Source organism: Rutilus rutilus, assembly GCF_951802725.1.
Source record: "Rutilus rutilus genome assembly, chromosome: 13".
Taxonomy (NCBI): domain Eukaryota; kingdom Metazoa; phylum Chordata; class Actinopteri; order Cypriniformes; family Leuciscidae; genus Rutilus; species Rutilus rutilus.
In genome coordinates this window covers 2,669,816-2,691,540 of record NC_140218.1, presented here as the reverse complement: position 1 = coordinate 2,691,540, position 21,725 = coordinate 2,669,816, and the positions used below count along the sequence as shown (strand labels likewise).

General features: G+C 36.8%; 1 protein-coding gene and 1 pseudogene across 2 annotated transcripts in view; both read left to right on the top strand.

The window, feature by feature from the left end:
* Positions 1 to 21,725, top strand: part of LOC311302520 (uncharacterized protein) — a 747,744-nt gene that overhangs the window by 120,452 nt on the left and 605,567 nt on the right. The gene's annotated exons all lie outside the window — the stretch shown is intronic.
* The window catches only part of LOC311302355 (NACHT, LRR and PYD domains-containing protein 3-like), a 32,141-nt pseudogene that overhangs the window by 9,188 nt on the left and 1,228 nt on the right, over positions 1 to 21,725 (top strand). The window contains exons 3-10 of the transcript XR_014630321.1: positions 127 to 223; positions 5,694 to 5,775; positions 6,169 to 6,294; positions 6,555 to 6,650; positions 6,847 to 8,576; positions 9,801 to 9,872; positions 10,313 to 10,486; positions 16,776 to 16,949. The product of XR_014630321.1 is annotated as an NACHT, LRR and PYD domains-containing protein 3-like (transcript). The remainder of the gene's footprint in view (positions 1 to 126; positions 224 to 5,693; positions 5,776 to 6,168; positions 6,295 to 6,554; positions 6,651 to 6,846; positions 8,577 to 9,800; positions 9,873 to 10,312; positions 10,487 to 16,775; positions 16,950 to 21,725) is intronic.

Sequence of the window (21,725 nt, the reverse complement as noted above, 5' to 3'; positions counted from 1 at the left end):
CCCTGTGAGCTTGAGTTAACGCAGTCACATGATCCTTTTCTCCCACACTCCAGATATGTTCAGCTAAATTATGAAGGTTGTTTAATTTAATCATTTAATTTAGTGTGTGAATGTTTCTTCATTCAGAGTCAGTGGAGGAGATCAAACTCATCAGATTCTCCTGCAGCTTCATCATGGCTGATTCACAAGGATCCAGAGATGGAGATTGTTCTCCAGGATGCAGGTACTTTCAACAAACATTACATTACCATTCCTTCCAAACCTCCACCCCTCGCCACACACAAACACAAACAGATCAGACAGTTTACAGAAAAAAGAAGATTTTTTTGCCTTTTTTTAAAACTAAAATGAAATATTCAGTAAAAAGATAATTGTTTCCTCAAAGTACTTTTTGATGCAGGATAAATGTAATCACAGTAATCTAAAGGATTAAACTGAATCTGTTCTCTGTTCCAGTTCAGTCCAGCAGAAGAGCTCAAACCCAGAGTCCAGCTGTGTGTCTATGAAGAGTAACTGGTCTATGGATAAGCCACCAATGTTTAAGAGTGGAGACAAACGGCCTGATCTCAGGTATATCATTTCTATAAAAGATGTGCTTATAGTACGACACTTTTGAATTAGAATCATAATTTTTCTCAGTCAGTCAGTCTAATACTAGCAATGACATCAAGTAAATGTAAGCTGAGATCTTTTCCACCTTTATATAATGGAGTAGGTGCAGGGGCGGCGCTAGGGCTGGGCTAAGGGGGCTTAAGCCCCGAATGTTTTTAGTAAAGCCCCAAATATTTTGTTACCTTGTCTTTCTCATAGAGCAAAACAATTAATCAGAAAAACAAATGTGAATAAGATTACAGCAGCTGCGATTAACATGAAAAGTGCATATTACAGTTTTATTTATATTTTTCCCTTTGCATTAAAGATACTTACGACGTGCGTTTGCAGCGTTGAGCATTGTAGCCAATCACAGACATGTCTGTTGAACGCATCGGCCAATCAGAGGCGTTTAAATGAGTCGCTGTGCTGAAGATGTGTTTTGTGCTAGCTCACCGAGTTCTACACTTTCGCAAACATGTCATTATTATTGGCAATAAACTTAAGATGCAAATAAGAGATTCACTGCAATGTATTTGATATTCTTGATGCTGCTCTGATGCGCTCCATTACGCACCGCTCTGTTTGTTGTTAGGATGACTAAAAGTTCAGCGGTCTCGCTCATCAGTGTTAAAATGATTAAATAAGTGAACGAATGCCTGGTAAAATGTAAGTGGAAAACATTTAATATTTGACTGTTTTACAATAGAAATGTTCAACTACCGACAGTATCCGGTGACGCAAATTACTCAACTTTTTTAATTTTTTTATAAAATGTTGCCTTTTTGAATTGAAAATATGCTATAATTTCCTTGATTCATTTAGAGAGAATGCATGCATAATTAAAAATAAAATATTATTTGCAAATAGTTACAATTATTTCACTAATACATTAAGCCTTTCTCTTTCTTTATTCCCTTAAATCGCTTTTATAGTTAATTAATTCCTTTAAATAAAAATACCCAATTTTAGGTTGGGCTAAAGCCCCGAATATCCACTGACCTTAGAACCGCCCCTGAGTAGGTGTAAAACTGAGTGGATTTGTTTAACTGCTGGTTCAGGGCCCGTATTTATCAAGCTTCTCCAAGTGTCATTTTAGTCTTAAAGGGTTAGTTCACCCCAAGGTTATAATCGTTAACGAAAACGAACGAAAAAACGAAAACTAGGTGGGAAAAAACATTGTCGTTAACTGAAATAAAAATAAAAACGAGGTATTACAAAAAAACGATAACTAACTAAAACTGTAATGTGTGTTTGGCAAAACTAACTAAAATAAAATAAAATTATAGAGTAAATGTCCTTAGTTTTCGTCTTTGTCAAGGTCTTTCATTTTTTAACGCTATTTAAAACACGCTGCATTTCCTTTCCCTGCTCTCCCTCCGCCTCTCATGCGTCTCTCACATGCGCGCGCGCACACACACACACACACACACACACACACAGCCCCTCCCCTCCCCTCCGTGCACACCGCGTCTCCATGAGAACGACGTTGTTCGTTCGACGTTGAAAGCAAGTTCGCGAAAGGTTGGTATCTCTATCTCGTGAACACCTTTACACAATCACACATTAAAAAGTGGTATAAAAATATTTTAAATTCTGAATATAATTTTGTCAGTGTGTTAATGTCGACCCAAGAAGCGATTGCGCCTTCTTTAGAAAGTTAACTAGTCGCAAGTTTGAGGTAAAATGCACTTTTTGGTTGTGGTTGTCGATGTCAAAACACTATATAAGCTGTGATTCAAATATTAAATAATGTTATGTCATTTTTTAACTTTTACACTGAATGTTTGCTGCTTCAATCCAGATGAGTAGGCTATTGACTGTATAGGGTAAATTTAGTATAGGGTGTGAAAATTGTACAGCTGTGGTATTTGTATAGGGTGTGAATTCTGTAGACTATAGAAGATGTGTAAATTTTTGGTACGGCGTGTGGATTTTGTAAGAGGTAAAGGAATTTCAATGGGGTGTGAATTATTTTCTAAAATTGTATGTTTTTGTTGAGTTATTATTACACAATAGTTTTTCTGACCTTTTTGAATCTTGCCCCTGACAAATAACCCAAATTACAAAAAAGACTAAAACTAACACTAAAACTAATAAAAACTAAACTAAAACTAAGCATTTTCAAAAAATAAAAACTAAACTAAACTAGCAAACCCACTTTAAAAACTAATTAAAACTAAACTGAATTTGAAAACAAAAAGTCAAAACGAAATAAAAATAAAAACTAATGAAAAATGCAAAACTATAATAACCCTGGTTCACCCAAAAATAAAAATTCTGTCATTAATTACTCTCCCTCATGTCGATCCAAACCCGTAAGACTTTTGTTCATCTTCAGAACACAAATGAAGATATTTTTGATGAAACCTGAGAGCTTTCTGTCCCTCCACTGACTGCAACGTCATTGCAACTTTCAAGGCCCAGAAAGTTAGTAAAAACATTGTTAAAATAGTCCATGTGACTCCAGTGGTTGGTTTGATTCGTGGTTCATCATTGGTTGTTCGTTTAACGTTCTTTCTCAAGGTAGAAAAGTCAACAGCTTAAACGATGGCTCTTAGAAAGGCTCTTTTATTTTAGCAAACTGCCAAAAACCCTTTTCAGACTGTGTGCAGCTGAACCAAGAGAAGCTTAAGATTGCATGGAACTGATAAGCATGAATGGCAGAAGAAAAAGACTGCAATTAAAAAAGCAAAACGAGAAAATTATTTTAATGCAAGCAATAAAAAAACTGCACACATCAGCTGTGGAATAAAAGAAAAGAAATGCACGATTAACTAGATTAAGGCATACTCCTGTCTTAATGTAAACCCTGTCCATCACCCACAAAGCTTTCACAAAGTTATTCTTGCCACTGTAACGTATGGCTTCCTAAAGACAAGTTTATGGGTAAATAAATGAATAATAATAACAAAATAAATCAGGTCTCAACATTAAGCCTTTTCATTTGATTGTCCTCAGTTCGGTCATTCACTTGTCCGAGTAAAAACATTTGTTTGTCCAGAAAAAAAAAAATTATTCTGATAAATTATAAATAATTATATGTAATTTATTCTGAATCAATATTCTCATCACTGTTCAGTCAGCTTTGACATATATAAATCGGCATATTCATTATTTTAACCTTTATAAAGGGTATTTTTCCCTCATCCCTAATCGATTCCCTAATCGCTTATTTCCCTAATCGCTTCCCTAATGCGTCATCTTTCATTTAAAATTCTTAAATTTCATAGAATAATAAGATGCTAAAGGGCTGTTACCAATCAAATTAAACTGCATTAAATAATGTAATGAGATTATTTTAAATATTTTTTGAATATACAATTAAGAAATTTTGGAAAGAATGAAACTTTTAAACACGAAACTAAACCGCCAGTAGGAGGCGGCAGGAGACAGAGTCATTGAGTCATTTATTCAAACGATTCATTCAAACGTAGGGCCCTATAAAATCCGTTTTATTTTTTCCCAATTTCCGTTTTTCCATTTTAATTTTTGCAAAATCCATTTTTTCCATTTTCATTTTGTGGGAATTCAGTATTTTTTTTTTACCCTTTACTGTTATTTTAGTCGTAAAAAGTGTTTTTAATGTTAATAATGTACACAAATAAAAAGGAATGACCTTAAATGTATTGAGGTACATGGTGGCTTTAATAGCGTTATCATTGTACTTCTTGTTCTTCACATGGCTTTTGGATAACAGGTGGTCAGTGCATGTATTTTTGCGCTTCCAGTCAACGGAATGTTGACAACTTACAAAACTTACACAACAAGAGTTCGCTTGACATAAAAGCCACGTGGGAACTGCTCGGCTCGGTACTGAGGGCTTAGTTAGGCCGGCGACACACTGGCTGCGTGGTGTTTCTGTTGCGTGTCAGCTGCGTGGCGTTTGCGTGGCTTTTTCCATGTCTTTACACACCAGAAACGTGTCTGACGCTGCACTGTTGCTGATAGGTGACATATGATAAGCCTCATTGGTGATATATTTGACATATGGGGAGAGAGTTGTGGAAGGCCTATACTTCATGTTAAACATAAATATATAGCAGCAAAGACAACGTCGGCAGTGTTGACAGCAAAATAGGCTATAGAATATTTCGTTCAGTATTGACAGGTGCAGTATTTGAAAATCATATCAAATTATATTTGCATTTGTCAAAACCTAGAGACTTTCAAACATCAAAATGACATTTATTAATATGTATTGGTGTCAAAATGATTAAACACCACACAAAAACAGAATTTTATTGCAAATATGTAAACTTCCGCGCACTAACACTTTAACACTAGATTCCGCGTTAATTTGCCAATTCCACGATCGTGGAAATTATAGGGCCCTACAAACGGCTGATTCATTCAGGAATTCATCATGTCAGAACAGAACGCTAATGAAATGTTTACCTGACAAAGCTTTAAAGCACGAGCAAATAATGAACTATTGTGATTGTGAATAAGTGCAGAGTCCTGTGAGTGTAACTCTAGCGCTGCGTTAACATGTGATGTGAGTTTTACAGTATTGGGACTGAGCGCCAGAACTGCAGCTGATAGAATGTGATACTACCATATTTCTTCAAAAGCAGATCGTGGAGACATTAAATCATCCACGATCAAAAATCGTGATATCGCATAAGCTCAAGTATAAAACGACTGTTATCATGTCTGGAAACAAACACAAGTAACGGAGTTTACAAAACTGTATCGCACGCATTTATTCATCGCACAGACCAATCTTTTCGTAACTGTACAGCCCTGCAATGAGTATCACAATGTATTCTTTTGAAAATTATTTATTGAATGATTATTAGTGTTGAATGTAAACTCCTCTTAGGAATTTCACCATTCAATGGGAATTTATCTGAGCATATTCTTAAATAAGGAAATCTATTCAGTGATTGGTCCATGCCTATGTCATCATCCAAAATCCCGTTTGTGGCACAGCAAAGTGTTGTGAATCATCTCTAAGACTGACACTTAAGATTTAGTCCTACACTTCACTTAAATTACGACTGAGATGCTTGATAACTAACTTCTAAGCACAGCTTTGAGCCAAGAGTTGTTTTACTCTTAAGTCCATTCTTAGCAGTGTTCTTGTGAGTAATTCTCAGAGCAGAGGCTTGATAAATACGGGTTCAGATTTGTTGAAAGCTTCACGGTGTCTGGTCAGAACAGTGATGTTTCACAGCAAGAGTAGCGTTACTAGAGTACAGTAAGGTGGTTTATCTTTAAAGCTCAGCTAAACATTGGTCTCTTTAGTCGGTCGAGCCTTCGTCCTCCATTGTGCCGTTGAGAAGAGTCATGTGATCATGGTTGATGTTCATCTGAGTTGAATCATTCTATAATTCTATAGTTGATTTCAATTTGTTTGCTTTGAATTCCTAATTCCTAATATTACCGGTTTTCTCAGTCGCTTTGGTACAATTGTTGAATCATGCTTAACATTTTTAAACCAGTGAGTTAATTTCTCAAAATAATTGTAATCAAAGTTTGAAACACAGTGCAAAACAGTTACAGACATTAAAGCAAAAGTACACAACATTTATGTGGTCTTTTATAAGTCTGTATTCTTTATATTTTACTTAGTTTTAAACCCAGTTCAGTCCAGCAGAAGAGATTAAAACCAGAGTCCAGCTGTGTGTCTATGAAGAGTAACTGGTCTATGGATGTGCCACAAAACTTTAAGAGTGGAGACAAACGGCCTGATCTCAGGTATATCATTTCTATAAAAGATGTGCTTATTGTATTTTATTTGTATGAAATTGTTATTAATATACAGCAGTTTAATGAGTTACAATCTTGCTGGTTTCGGTCTATTAATGATCATCATTGTGCTCTTGTGTAAAGCTCTATGTGTTGTATTGTTAATACATTCACACACTGTAAAAGCTGTTGGTCTGTTACTCAGTTAATGACACAATTACATCAATATCAGTGTGTCTGATTCTTTACCCTCTTCATTCTGATTTAAGGTCAACTTTTCCATCCAGACCAGTTAAAAACAAAACTGTGTACAAGCCTGTGATTCGACCACAAGACTTTAATGAAAGCATGTTTCCTGGTTTCAGGTAAAATTCAGGACTTTGTTGTTGTTGTTGTTTAATTTTAGGTGCTGCAATTCACATCACACATCACTCACACACATGATTAATGATTTACACATTTCAGAAACCTAATGATGTTCTGTGTCCCATAAATAGTGTTGTAATTTATGGCTATTTACTTCTCTGACTTGTGTAATAATGTGGTATTTTAATCTTACAGCCATGACTCTAATCCTGCTGAAGTCCTCAACACATTGAGATCAAATCTGAGACAGAAGTTTGAGTGTTTGTATGAGGGAATATCAAAGCAGGGAAACCCAACCCTCCTGAATGAGATCTACACAGAGCTCTACATCACAGAGAGTGGAAGTGGAGAGATCAATAATGAGCATGAGGTGAGACAGATCGAGACACAGTCCAGGAGAGCAGAAACAGAGGACACACCGATCAAATGCAGTGACATCTTTAGACCTTTACCTGGACAAGACAAACCCATCAGAACTGTGCTGACAAAGGGAGTCGCTGGCATTGGGAAAACAGTCTCTGTGCAGAAGCTCATCCTGGACTGGGCTGAAGGGAAAGAGAATCAGGACGTCCAGCTCATATTTCCACTCGCTTTCAGAGAGCTCAACTTGATGAAGGACAAAACACTCAGTCTTTCAGATCTTCTTCATCTCTTTTTCCCTCAAACTAAAGAAATGGACATATCCAGTGATGAGTATAAAGTGTTGTTCATCTTTGATGGTCTGGATGAGTGTCGTCTGTCTCTGAACTTTAAGAGCGATGTGAGGTTGTGTGATATATCTGAATCAGCCTCAGTGGACGAGCTGCTGACGAACCTCATTGAGGGGAATCTGCTTCCCTCGTCTCTCATCTGGATCACCTCCAGACCAGCAGCAGCGGATCTCGTCCCCTCTGAGTGTGTCCATCGAGTGACAGAGGTACGAACGGCTTCAGTGACACACAGAAGCAGGAATACTTCAGGAAGAGAATCAGTGATCAGAGTCTGGCCCACAGGATCATCTCACACCTGAAGTCCTCAAGGAGCCTCTTTATTATGTGCCACATCCCAGTGTTCTGCTGGATCTCAGCCGCTGTTCTAGAGGAGATGTTGAGGAAATCATGGAGAGGAGAGATTCCCAAGACTCTCACTCAGATGTACACACACTTCCTGCTCATTCAGACCAACATCAAACATGAGAAGGACTATGAGAAGAAAGTGAAAGATGAAGACATGATTGTCAAACTGGGGAAACTGGCTTATCTGCAGCTTGTGAAAGGCAACCTGATCTTCTATGAGGAAGACCTGAGCGAGTGTGGCATTGATGAGGCAGAAGCATCAGTTTACTCAGGATTGTGCACTCAGATCTTCAGAGAGGAGTTGGGCTTGTGTCAGGGGAAAGTCTTCAGCTTTGTTCATCTGAGCATTCAGGAACATCTAGCAGCTCTATATGTGCATCTCTCCTTTATCAACAATAACATCAATGTGTTTGACCAGATTACCAAACCAACTAATGGAGGCAGAGTTTCCCTATCGGATCTCCATCAGAGAGCTGTGGATGAGGCTTTACACAGTAAAAATGGGCATCTGGACCTTTTCCTTCGTTTCCTTCTGGGTCTGTCAGTGGAGTCTAACCAGAGTCTCTTACAAGAACTGAAGACACAAACAGCAAACAGCTCTCACAGCAATAAGAGAACAGCTGACTATATTAAAGACAAGATCAGTGAGAATCCCTCTCCAGATAAATACATCAATCTGTTTCACTGTCTGAATGAACTGGGTGATCTTTCTCTAGTGAACGAAGCTAAACCTCATACGAGCTCTGGAGGATTACGTGCTGTGAAACTCTCCTCGTCTCAGTGGTCAGCTTTAGTGTTTGTGTTGTTGTCCTCAGAGGAGACACTGCAGAGGTTTGACCTGAAGAGATTAATTGGAGTCAGAGATGATCGGTAAGTAACACTGAGTGCAATCATTACAGTCTAAAACATTATGAACAAAGAGAAACTCAGAGATCAGAGGTGTTTAAATCACGGGGCAGACTGATTTCTGGGATATTGTAGATCATTTGCGTGTGTTCCTCAGACCGTGGCTGTGTCCTAGTAAGACTGCATATCTCGACTGCCACGTCATCAAGCGCCTCTGAAGGCCGTCTCAGTTTGAAGGATGTTTTGAAGACAGACTTCATTTTGTGTCTTTAATTCAGCTCATTTTGAAGGATGCATCAAGTATATCCTTCGTGTTCTTCAATCTCCCACAATCCTTTGCACACATTCTAATTAATGTAAAAGAACTGATGGAAAACGAGTCGGCACTGAGTTTATCTGAGTTCATTATGAAATGTAAGACACAGATAATGTATTCGGAGATGAAGGCATACATGTTATCTTTTGTTTCTGTGTAAATGAATCACTGAACACTAAACTGACAATAATGTAAGACACTGGGAGACACAGACGGCTGTCAGTCACTGTATTGCATTCATAAAAAAGCCAGTTAATATAAAGATATTTAATAGGAAGTATTTTTCCTAAATGAAGTTTTAATATTATTATTATACAAGAGAAGTATTAAGAAAATAAATTAGATTAATGTCTCATCATCATTTTTCTTTATCACCAGTTGCTGGCAAAATGATGGACAATGATTCACATTTTGTGCGCATCATTTCCTGTGACAATAAAACTAATTATTAAATGAACAAGTATGTAAATAAGCAAGTAACAAGCAAACAAACTCGTGTGCTTAATTTCTAGGAATAATTTGCTGATGCAGGTACAAAAAGACTTTTTTCTTGCCCCCCCGCCCGACTCGGGAGTTAAATGTCTCCATGGTGATAACCATAGCAACGGACAGGACAAACAAACCTGATGTGTCATAATAGTGTTGTAGTGTAAATGCAGACTAATAGCCCTGCCACAGCAACACTAACGAGAAGAAGAAGAGACTAATCAGTGACGGCTGAATACGAGGCTTCTACAGTTATAGATATAAAACCACTTTTTCACATGTCCTTTATAAAGCAGTGTTTCATTAAAACAATTATTTGAGGGTATTTAGGAAGGTATAATGTATTATTTACTTATGATATGAATTATTATAATTATATTATTATTATTAGTAGCATTAATAATTAACTTTAACTTTAAGTTTAAATAATTTTTATTTTCAATTAGTGCCACACAGAACACAGGAGATGAAGTTCTCCAGAAGCTGATGCCTGTGGTTACAGCAACTAGATGCGCTCGGTAAGTAACACTGAGAACAAGCATCACTGTTAAAACATTATAACAGTTCTTACTTAAACATTATAAATTAATGGTTTAACAAAAAATATGAGTCACACTTCAGCTCTTACCTATCTGGCCTGATTTGTGATCTACTTAACCAGTTTTTATGATATATGTGTGAGAAATTTATATTCAAATATATGCATTTGTAATGTATGCATATAAACATTTATATTTAATGTATGTAATGTATTCAATGTATTCCATTTGATCAGTTTCATATAATCTTTCTCCCTCACATAGAGATATAATCTCTTACAATAACAGTTAAATTTACTGATATATTGAATTCATTGTTTAAAAAAAGAGATATTGCACAAATTATAAACATAATCAAGAAAAGCTAAGATTTCTGTTTTGATCTGAGAGAGTGAAGAGTGTGTCATTGTTCTCTACAGGTTGTGGGATTGTGGTGTGACAGATGAAGGTTGTGCTGCTCTGGCTTCAGCTCTGAGATCAAACCCCTCACACCTGAGAGATCTGGATCTGTCTTGGAATAAACTAGGAGACTCAGGAGTGAAGCTGTTTTCTGCAGTACTGGCGAATCCTCACTGTAAACTGGAGACACTGGGGTAAGATCATACGTTACTCTCACATGAAAATGTCACTAGGGGCGTTTCCATTACAGATTTTTGGCAAAACTTTTTTAATGAGCGTTTGGTGTAGGTCTACTAGGCATAGAGATATCTGAACATCTTTGCCAAGCGCAAACCAGTACAGAAGTAGCCTAATCAATAATTAAAGTGCAAGCTGAGAAACTGAAGTGGATATGGAGAAAAGCTTCTTTATATGCCATTGCCTACATTTTAAACGGATGTCTGCCAATAGGCCTAAAACATTACATATATGGTTATTGTGACAGAGACTGGGACTCCAGGTTAATAAGATTCTGACTGAGTAGCAAGATATGAATTCAATTGTGATTCTGTGAGAATTCACAGATCCAGTTTCTCTTTTTTAATCTTCCCCTTAACATTTAAAGGAATCTACGTGTGTGTGTGTGTGTGTGCGTGTGTGCGTGTGTGCTCAAATATGGCTTCTGGAGAGCAAATAAAGGATAAAATATGAATTACTAAACAGACATTAATTAAGCAGTTCCCCATACTTTTAGAGTTACAACTAAAACCACTAGATGGCAGCAGCGTATAAGAGATGAACTGACAGCTAGTAAATCTTTGAACATGGAGTGCTAATGATAATAAATGTAATATGTCAGGCTCACAATTTTTACAATTGAAGTGCTATAAAAGTTGTAGAAATGACTAATTCAATGTGCATTGTTTTAAAAAAAATCTTTATTGATATGCAAATAGACAATAGACATCCAGCAAAAGAAAAATGGCAAGTGTTTATTTATTCATGGCACATGCATTTTGTTTCTTTATATGCAGCCCAATGTTATCCAATGAGTTGTTTGCATTATTTAGGTATTTTATTTAAATTGTATAACATTTTTGGTAACATTTTCTTGCAAGAAAATGATATCTATGAAAAGTTTCAGTCTGGATTCAGGCCGCACCATAGCACTGAAACTGCGCTCGTTAAAATCACAAATGATTTACTTTTAGCTTCTGACCAAGGCTGTATCTCAATACTAGTTTTACTTGATCTTAGTGCTGCGTTCGATACTATAGATCACACAATACTCTTAGATCGACTACAAAATTATACTGGTGTTCAAGGACAAGCATTAAGCTGGTTCAGATCATACTTATCTGACCGCTACCATTTTGTCTATATAAATGGAGAAAAATCGATCATACTGTAACTCCAGTAAACTATGGAGTGCCGCAGGGATCTGTGTTAGGCCCTCTATTATTCTCAGTATATATGCTGCCACTTGAAAATATTATAAGGAAACATGGAATTAGTTTCCATTGTTATGCTGATGACACTCAAATCTATATTTCATCACGGCCAGATGAAAACGCTAAATTATCCAAATTGACAGAGTGTGTTAACGATATAAAAGATTGGATGATGCGTAATTTTCTTTTATTAAATCCAGACAAGACAGAGGTACTAATCATCGGTTCAAAAAACCGCCCACAAAACCTCTCACAATACAACTTTAATATAGTAGGATGTCCTGTTACTTTATCCTCTACAGTAAAAGACCTGGGTGTTATACTAGATTGTAACATGTCTTTTGAAAATCATATTTCATATGTTACAAAAACCGCCTTTTTCCACCTTAGAAACATTGCTAAGCTGCGTAATATGCTATCAGTTTCTGATGCAGAAAAGTTAGTTCATGCGTTCATGACCTCGAGACTAGATTACTGTAATGCTTTATTAGCCGGTTGTCCTGCATCCTCAATTAACAAGCTACAGTTAGTCCAGAATGCCGCCGCTAGAGTTCTTACTAGATCAAGAAAATATGATTTTATCATCACTGCATTGGTTACCTATAAAGTTCCGTATTAATTACAAGGTATTGCTACTGACTTATAAAGCCCTAAACGGCTTAGCTCCAGTTCCAATTTTTTTTCTCCATTAGGTCACTTGATGGAGTTTTTCGGTTCCTTGCCACTGTTGCCTTTGGCTTGCTCAGTTGGGGATATTCTGGGGATATTTAATTCAATAAATCAATAAATTCCACTAGAAACAAACCTTGTTGTATTATTTTAATTTAATACTGTGAAGCTGCTTTGATACAATCGCTATACAAATATACTTGACTTGACTTGATTTTACAATAAGGTGTCATTTGTTAATGCATTAACTAACATGAACTAACAGAGAGCAATAGCCTTTATTAATGTTAGTTAATAAAATATTAGTGTTCATGTTAGTTCACAGTGCATGTTAACAGATACAACTTTGGATCTTAAAAATGTCTTATAAAATGTTGAGCTTAACATTAACTAAGATTAATAAATGCTGTAGAATATTGTTCATTAATTGTTGGTTCATGTTAACTAATGCTAACAAAATGAAACCTTAGCCCATTATAAAGTGTTACTATTTTTTAATAAAGAAAGTTGGCCATAGGAGTGTAAAATTAATTTTAAAAGTTAAGGAATCTCCTCTATTCGCCTCTGAATAAAATACAGTCAAACATATAAAATGTTCCAGCGCTCAATCTGAATAGTCTGTAATATAATCTGTGGCGTTCAGCGTGTCCACCGCCTCACTGCGCTGTTATATGGGGAAGATGATATTTTACGTCAATAATGCCGAGTACAAAGCTTAGCCTACATAATAGGCCTAATAGTTCAGCTTGATTCGCAAATCATGAAACATCTGGATTCGTACCGAATGAGGAATGTAGGCTTTTTCACTTTAATTCGTTTTAGTTTTATTTAAATAAAAAACCTGTTCCTCACCTTGAATATATATATCCATAGAAGCTGGCATGGCATTAAACAAAGAAAAGAAAAGAGAGATATTATTAGTAGTATTATAGCCTAAATAATATTATTATTATTATTATTATAAACTAGGCTACAATAAAAAGTACAACAAAATAACGTTATTAATCTGTATTTGTTCTAATCAAACCGGTTTCTGAACGTTTATAATACAGAAGAAACGCAGGATCAGAAACGTTAAAATAGGACTGGTTCTGCTCGAGTGAACCGGGGGATTTATTCATTTATTCATTTTTACAGATCGTACTTTTAAGTGGCCAATGAATGAACAATATTATTAAAATATTTTAATATGTCTGAAAAGTTCATATCTTTGGCAAAGATAGACATTAAAATGCAATATAATTTTATGTTAGACTGACATAAGTCACATTTTCGTCATTGTGTCCTTGCAAAAGATCTTTTATATGTTATTTAAATGTCAAAGAAATGAATTCACAGTGTAATAATTCCACAATGTGGGAATTAGGGCTGATAAAATGGGACGGTATATTTGCACTTATAAGTTCAATAAAAAGTTATTGTAACACTCTTTTATGCTACAAACGCCCATGACAAGCATGTAAGAACCAATGATCACTGAATCATTAATATTTTATTTCTATTTGAGCTGTTCATAAACAATATATTCTACTTACAAATGTGTTTCTCACACGTTTATGAGCTCGCCGCTTGCTGTCAATACGCACCAGAGAGAGTTTAACACATCGCTGCACATTATTGTCTTCAGTGCCGCTATAACTGAGAGAGAAACAGGACTGCCCCCTACTGGTGATGTACGGCATGTGCCAGAGAACTTCACCACGGCCGAATCGCCCAATCCCTTTCCCTGTGATTCTTAATGGACACATCTGCACAACTTTTGATTTCAAACATGTATTAATAAATGTTGAAATGAACATCAACTAAGATTAATAAATGTTGTAGAAGAATCTGTCATGGTTCGTTCATGTTAACTAATGTAGTGAACTAGTGTGTAACAAATGAAACCTTATTGTAGTGTAAGCAAATAATCATCTCTGTGAGTCCATGTAATGCAAGTGGATTCAGAAACCACACAAAGTGAACATGACGGTAATCCATAAACCCCAGCTGATGAATCAGTGCTTCTGAAGTGAAACAAATATTTAAAACTTTTTACAATATAAGCCTTTGCTTCCGGCCAACACACACACATTCAGGAGTTCATGTTTGTCTTAAACGTCAGCACGTTCTGAAGCGTGATATAAGCGAACTGTGAAACTCACAGGAATGCCGCTCATCTTCCGCATCACTTCTGGTGTGAGCTTCAGAACGCACTTGTGTCGCTTCACGCCGATATCATTAACCCGTGTGCGACCATTGGCTGGAAGTGAGTGTTTATAACACTCTTATGGAAAATGAAACAAAGTGAACATGACGGTAATACAAAAAGAAAATATATCCATATATCTGGATCTGAAGTCTCTTCTGCTCACCAAGGCTGCATTTATTTGATTAAAAATACTAAAGAACAGTAATGTTATTAAATATTATGACAATTTAAGATAACTGTTTTTTTATTTTAATATATTTTCAAATGTACTTTATTCCTGTGATCAAAGCTGAATCTCAGCATCATTACTCCAGTCTTCAGTGTCACATGATCCTTCAGAAATCATTCTGATATGATGATTTGATGCTCAAGAAACATTCATTATTATTATTATCAATGTTGAAAACAGTCGTGTACAATTTTCTTTCAGGATTCTTTGATGAATAGAAAGTTACACTTTACTATATATTCACGTAGAAAAGAGCTGTTTTACATTGGAATAATATTTCACAATATTACTGTTATTATTAATGTAATAAATGCAGCAGAAGAGACTTCTTTTTAAAACCTTAAAGATATTAGCGATCCCGCACGTTTGGCTGGTAGTGTATCTGCATGTGTTGCTCTGGAATCATCATTCGTCTCCACAACTGCATAATTACACCAGTTGTCTGTAATATGATGGTATTGTATTATACAATAAGCGAGTACATCATGAATGCCTTTTTTCAAAGCGTGTTTGTGTCCTATCCTGAATCACTACGGTAAGCCTGTAATAAGCGTTTAGACTCGGACTACTTTACAGCGGTCGGGTCGCACCGCGGCGGAGTAACGTTAGCCCAGCGCCTGCGGGACTCACCGCGTCAGAGACATAAACAGAGAGAAGTTTATTAACTGATAGAGCGCTGATTCATCCAGTAGTGAAACAAGTGAAGTCTTTATGAATCAATCATTCAAACCCATTTTAAAAATAGTATGTTTCACCTGTCTGGATCTTACATGTGTGTTCAAGCATATTCTCCCCTTTCTGAGAGGGTGTTCTCCACTGCTGGAGACACTGTAAGCCAGGAGTCACCAACCCGTCGATCGCGATCGACAAGTCGATCTTGGAAGCATTTTATGTCGATCGTGAAGATCGTTTTTTTTTTTTTTATTCATTATTATATATTAATTTAATATGTGTGTAGTAAATGGTGTCTAGGGGAGGGAAAGGGGTATATCTGTCCAATCAAATAGCCTATAGTTTACATATAATGTCTGTAAAACAACCGCTGACTTAAGCCTTGTTTATACTTTCGCCTGGCACCGCAGCGCTAGCCTCCGCTGACTGCGCGCGCACCTCCCCAAACAGACGAGGCATTTATACTTGACGCAACTGTTTTAGACTGAAAACCAGACCATACAACTGATTTAGACGCGCAAACTGGGTGCCGGTGTGATGAGATGTACTAATATCCGTCTGCTCGGGCAGATTCGGCTGAAAGTCGTGCATCTTCGGATGCGGAGGCGCGCGCGCTGTTACAATGACGTCATTTTTTGCCGCACGCGCACCTCCGCAAATGTTGAATTATAGTTGACAGTTTGTATAGTTATATACTATTTGTATAGTTAAATAAATATTTTGAAATGTCAAAGTAGAACTACATTGTGGCCTTGTTTTTTCATAATTTTATGCAAGTGGTAGATCTTGGTTTACATTTGAACTTTGGATGTGATCTTAGGCTTGAAAAGGTTGGTGACCACTGCTGTAAGCTATAGGAGAGTCCCACATTCTCCAAGAGGATGCAGAAATGTTTATAACAATTATCTGAATAACCCGCGAACAAACACACACACACACACACACACACACAAGCACACACACAGAGACACACACACACGCACGCACACACAAACACACACACACACACACACACACACACACACACACACACACACACACACACACACACACACACACACACACACACACACACACGTTGGGTTTACATGTTTTATGGGGACTTTCCATAGAAATAATGATTTTTATACTCTACAAACTCTATAATCAATCCCCTAATCCTAACTGATGAATTTTCACAATGTGAACTAATGAGTATTTGTATATATTTCATATTGACAGGATTATGTTATTTTTTAAGTGTCATGTTTATCTCTGGATATAGGCTTAATGTGTGTCATTGTTCTCTACAGGTTGTATAGGTGTGGTGTGACAGATGAAGGTTGTGCTGCTCTGGCTTCAGCTCTGAGATCAAACCCCTCACACCTGAGAGATCTGGATCTGTCTTGGAATAATCTAGGAGACTCAGGAGTGAAGCTGTTAGAGGATCTGAGGGATGATCCACATTATAAACTGAAGACACTACAGTAAGAACAGTTTTTAACGATTTTCATCATCTTTTTATTTAAAGTTCAAATGGCTGATTTACTCACTAGAAATATAAGTAAATTGTACCAGGTTCAGTAACACCGTGTGTGTGTGTGTGTGTGTGTGTGTGTGTGTGTGTGTGTGTGTGTGTGTGTGTGTGTGTGTGTGTGTGTGTGCCGTGCACAGACATTTTAAGGGGCAGTGGCCTAAACCAAAAAAGGGGCACTATTTTGTTTTTTTGGGGGGGTTGGCACACTACAAAGTGTGCCAACAACAAAAAATGTAGTTATTTGTATTAGATCTGATCGAGAGTACAATAATTTGATTAGACAAGCAGCTAATTCTAAGAACGTGGATATGTTGTACACAGGGCTGGACTGGGGAAAAAAATTAAAAATCGGCCCTGGCATTTTGGCCCAGACTGGCCCACTATATGATCATAAACACCACCCATATTTGCACGCCCTTAAATATATGCATACCAACTCCAATTCCTTAAAACCACTAATGCCATGTAATGAGTGAGTATATGAACGAGTGAGAGTTAACAGATGAAATAAGTAAAAGTGTGCCATTTATTAATACAGTGATGAAGCCTAAATAAAGCTATAATCTGCATTGGCATAGCAATACCAGTGTTTCTCACAGGATTTTTGGTAAAACTGTGGTGGGTGGACCTCGGTCCTTAGGGGGGTTCGGGGGCATGCCTCCCCGTAAGAAAATTTTGTGCATTTTAATGTTAAACTCATCAATCTGGTGCACTTTGAGAGTTCAAGATTAAAAGCTCCAACCCATATTCAGTGTCCAAATTAAACAAAGAAAAATTCAAACCTCTTTTAGTTACAGTGTCTATTTACATTACACCTACTACATAATAATAGTTATAATATTAATCCAATGACAGTAATAGCCATATTTTGTAAAACAAATGCACTAAAACAATAAAGGAAACTTTCATAATTAGTTTTGTACCAATTTCTATACTTGAAAGAGATAAGCACATGATCTTTTATTTTGACGGAAACTGCATCAAGCTTTTATTTTGGCGGAAAACATGGTTTACAAACGCCTCTCATTACATTTCTAGTGAATTGCGGTAATCGTCAACTATGCAGATGTGGAAATTAACTGGGTTATGGGTTCCTACACTCATGACATAGCCTAAGTGTTTTGAAAGTAGTTCTGCTTACCGCAGGCTCTACACTTTCTCATCTCTCTCCTGATCCTCCTCACTATCATCATCTGCCACAGGAGCTGATGAAGGGCAGGAAACATACACTACCGTTCAAAAGTTTGGGGTCAGTAAGATTTTTAATGTTTTTAAAATAAGTATCTTCTGCTCACCAAGGCTGTATTTATTTGATTAAAAATGCAAACAAAAACAGTAATATTCTGAAATATTATTCCAATTTAAATCATCTGTTGTCTATGTGAATATACAGTAAAGTGTAATTTATTCCTGTGATCAAAGCTGAATGTTCAGCATCATTACTCCAGTCTTCAGTGTCACATGATCCTTCACAAATCACTCTAATAGGATGATTTGATGCTCAAGAAACATTTATGATTATTATCAGTGTTGAAAACAGTTATTTACATTTTTATTTCATGATGCTTTGATGAATAGAAAGTTGAAAAGAACAGCATTTATCTGAAATCTAAAGCTTTTGTAACATTAAACACTAGCGTTCAGGAGTTTGGGGTCAGTAAGAATTTTTATTTTATTTTTGGGGGAAAGAAATAAAATAAATCAATACTTTTATTCATCAAGGATGAGTTAAACTGATCAAAAGTTACAGTAAAGACATTTATAATGTTAGAAAATATTCTATTTTAAATAAATGCTGTTCTTTTGAACTTTCTATTCGTCAAAGAATTTTGAAAAAAAAATTGTACACGACTGTTTTCAACATTGATCATAATAATGAATGTTTCTTGAGCATCAAATCATCATATCAGAGTGATTTCTGAAGGATCATGTGACACTGAAGACTGGAGTAATGATGCTGAAAATTCAGCTTTGATCACAGGAATAAATTACACTTTACTGTATATTCACATAGAAAACAGTCATTTTAAATTGTCACAATATTTCACAATATTACTGTTTGTTTTTTATCAAATAAATGCAGCCTTGGTGAGCAGAAGAGACTTCTTTTAAAAACATTAAAACATCTTACTGACCCCAAACTTTTGAACGGTAGTGTATATTTTGACACATTTTACAGTGTCTGCTTTAAGGGCCTGTTTCTATTTTTTCACGCTGTTTTTCTGCACATTCCTTGCGTTTCTTCTCCATCTTGCTGACTATTTTGACAGATACACACTGACACTGCTGCACGCTCGCTCACTCGTTTAAAGTTGTGATTGGCCCAGCCCAGTGTCAATCAAGAAAAGAACCAATGGGCCGCTGATCTACGTGTTTCATGGGCTGGTCTGTCAGAAGAAAAAGAAAAAAAAACTAACGCTGACTTTTTCTGACCAGTGCATTACACCGGCACAAACCCAGCACCGCCAATTAAGCAAAACAAAACAAAACGAATGGGCCGCCGATGTACACATTTTATGGGCCGTTAAAAAGAAAAAATAATAATAATAAAAATAATGTATGAGTATGAGATGTATCGGCCCAAAAAGCACGTCGGCCCACCGTGAAAGTGCGCGGTATGCCCGATGGCCAGTCCAGCCCTGGTTGTAGAAGTTGTTAGCACTAGTAGAAAGAGCCAGAAGACCAAGAGCAAAACATTACCGACATAAATACAAAAAAAAAAGAAAAGAAAAAAAGACTAATTTCGCAGATTCAACCACTGTTAAAGGGATACTCCACTTTTTTCGGAAATATGCTCATTTTACAACTCCCCCAGAGTCAAACAGTTGAGTTTTACCGTTTTAGAATCCATTCAGCCGAACTCCGGGTCTGACGGTACCACTTTTAGCATAGCTTAGCATAGATCATTGAATCTGATGAGTCCAGTAGCATTTCTTTCAAAATGACCAAAGAGTTTCAATATTTTTCCTATTTAAAACTTGACTCTTCTGTAGTTAAACCGTGTACTAAGATCGACGGAAAATGAAAAGTTGCGATTTTCTAAGCCTATATGACTAGGAACTACTCTCATTCCGGCGTAATAATCAAGGAACTGTGCGGCTGTACCATGGGTGCAGCAGGCGTAATGATATGACGCAGCGCCTGAAAATAGTCCCCAGCTCGGTAACTTCTTCCAACGTGACCGGGACTAAGTTTGTCTAACCTATTAGACCTATTTTCAGGCGCTGCGTCATATCATTACGCCTGCAGCACCCATGGTACGGCCGCACAGTTCCTTGATTATTACGCCGGAATGAGAGTAGTTCCTAGTTCCTCATTTTGAAAGAAATGCTACTGGACTCATCAGATTCAATGATCTATGCTAAGCTATGCTAAAAGTGGTACCGTCAGACCCGGAGTTCGGCTGAATGGATTCTAAAACGGTAAAACTCAACTGTTTAACTCTGGGGGAGTTGTAAAATGAGCATATTTCCGAAAAAAGTGGAGTATCCCTTTAATGCGACAGCTTTCGTATACTGTGAGTGGTGCTGCGGAGCGAGCGGGAAAACCTGGAGCGGATTAGCGGAATCAGCGGAATGCTTTAAACTGTGTTTAATATGAGTGTAATTCTGCTCATACTGTTTTGACTGATTGTGAAAATAATATTAATGTTATTTCAGCTTTTCCCCTTTAACTGTCTCTATAGGCATCTCTACACAGCGAGTTAAGGCTGCTCTAAAGCGGCTCTGTGTCTGCTCAAACTTCTGTGGAAAGACACAATGCCGCATGAAAGCAGACTTAAAATATGCCGGGTCTGACCCGCCTCAGCCCCGAGTGTCAAAGATGACTCTGATATTGTTTTGTTCAGTGTAAATGAACGCGATCTTGTGTCGCTCTAAACTACGCCATTGTCATGACAACCAAACGCACGGCGCGAGAATCAAGAAGCGGAAGTCTAAACATATCAGCCATAATCCATATTGTTTTAGCCAAATTAAAAAATGTCAGCCAACAAGAGACAATAAAGTAAAAGTGTCCTGTACTCACATCGTGAAGAAACCACCAGAATAACAGAGTCGACGTGTGTAATCAATTGGCTTTCGCCGTTTGTAATCTTCCTCTGAAGAGACTGGCAGATCAACGCGCTTCTACATTTCTCTCAGATACGCTAATGCTTATTCGCCGTCACTGTGTGATATTATATTCCAGAAATCATCTTCTTGAGGACGATATTTCACACACACACACACACACACACACACACACACACACTGCCTGAAACGCTGACGACAGCAGAATTGTTCTTTCTGGCTCTTTGAAAAACATGAATAAATCCTGCGGTGATCGACCCGGTGTAATAATTCATAATATATTTGTAGCATTTGTTCCATCTGGAATAGTTTTATTAAGAAATATAAAATAGCTCTCAGTACCACAGAATTATGACGAACATCAGAGCGTGAGATCGCTATATCACACAGAGGAAATCTGACATTCTGTGTTTTTATTTATCTTGAGTTTTATTTCTTTAATATTTAATTACTTTTAAATTCATTTTATAACGCTTTGTTAAAACTGTAGTTTTAAAATAGTAATGTTCAAAGTATTATTTCCCGCGATTTTAATAACTAATTCCTGTGTAAATGCATTTATGTTCTCGGCGTCAGAGAAGCAATAAACATTCTGTGTAAATGCACATTTTGTGATTTTATGCCGCTTCAGATTTGGTTTGTGTGTAAAGACGCCT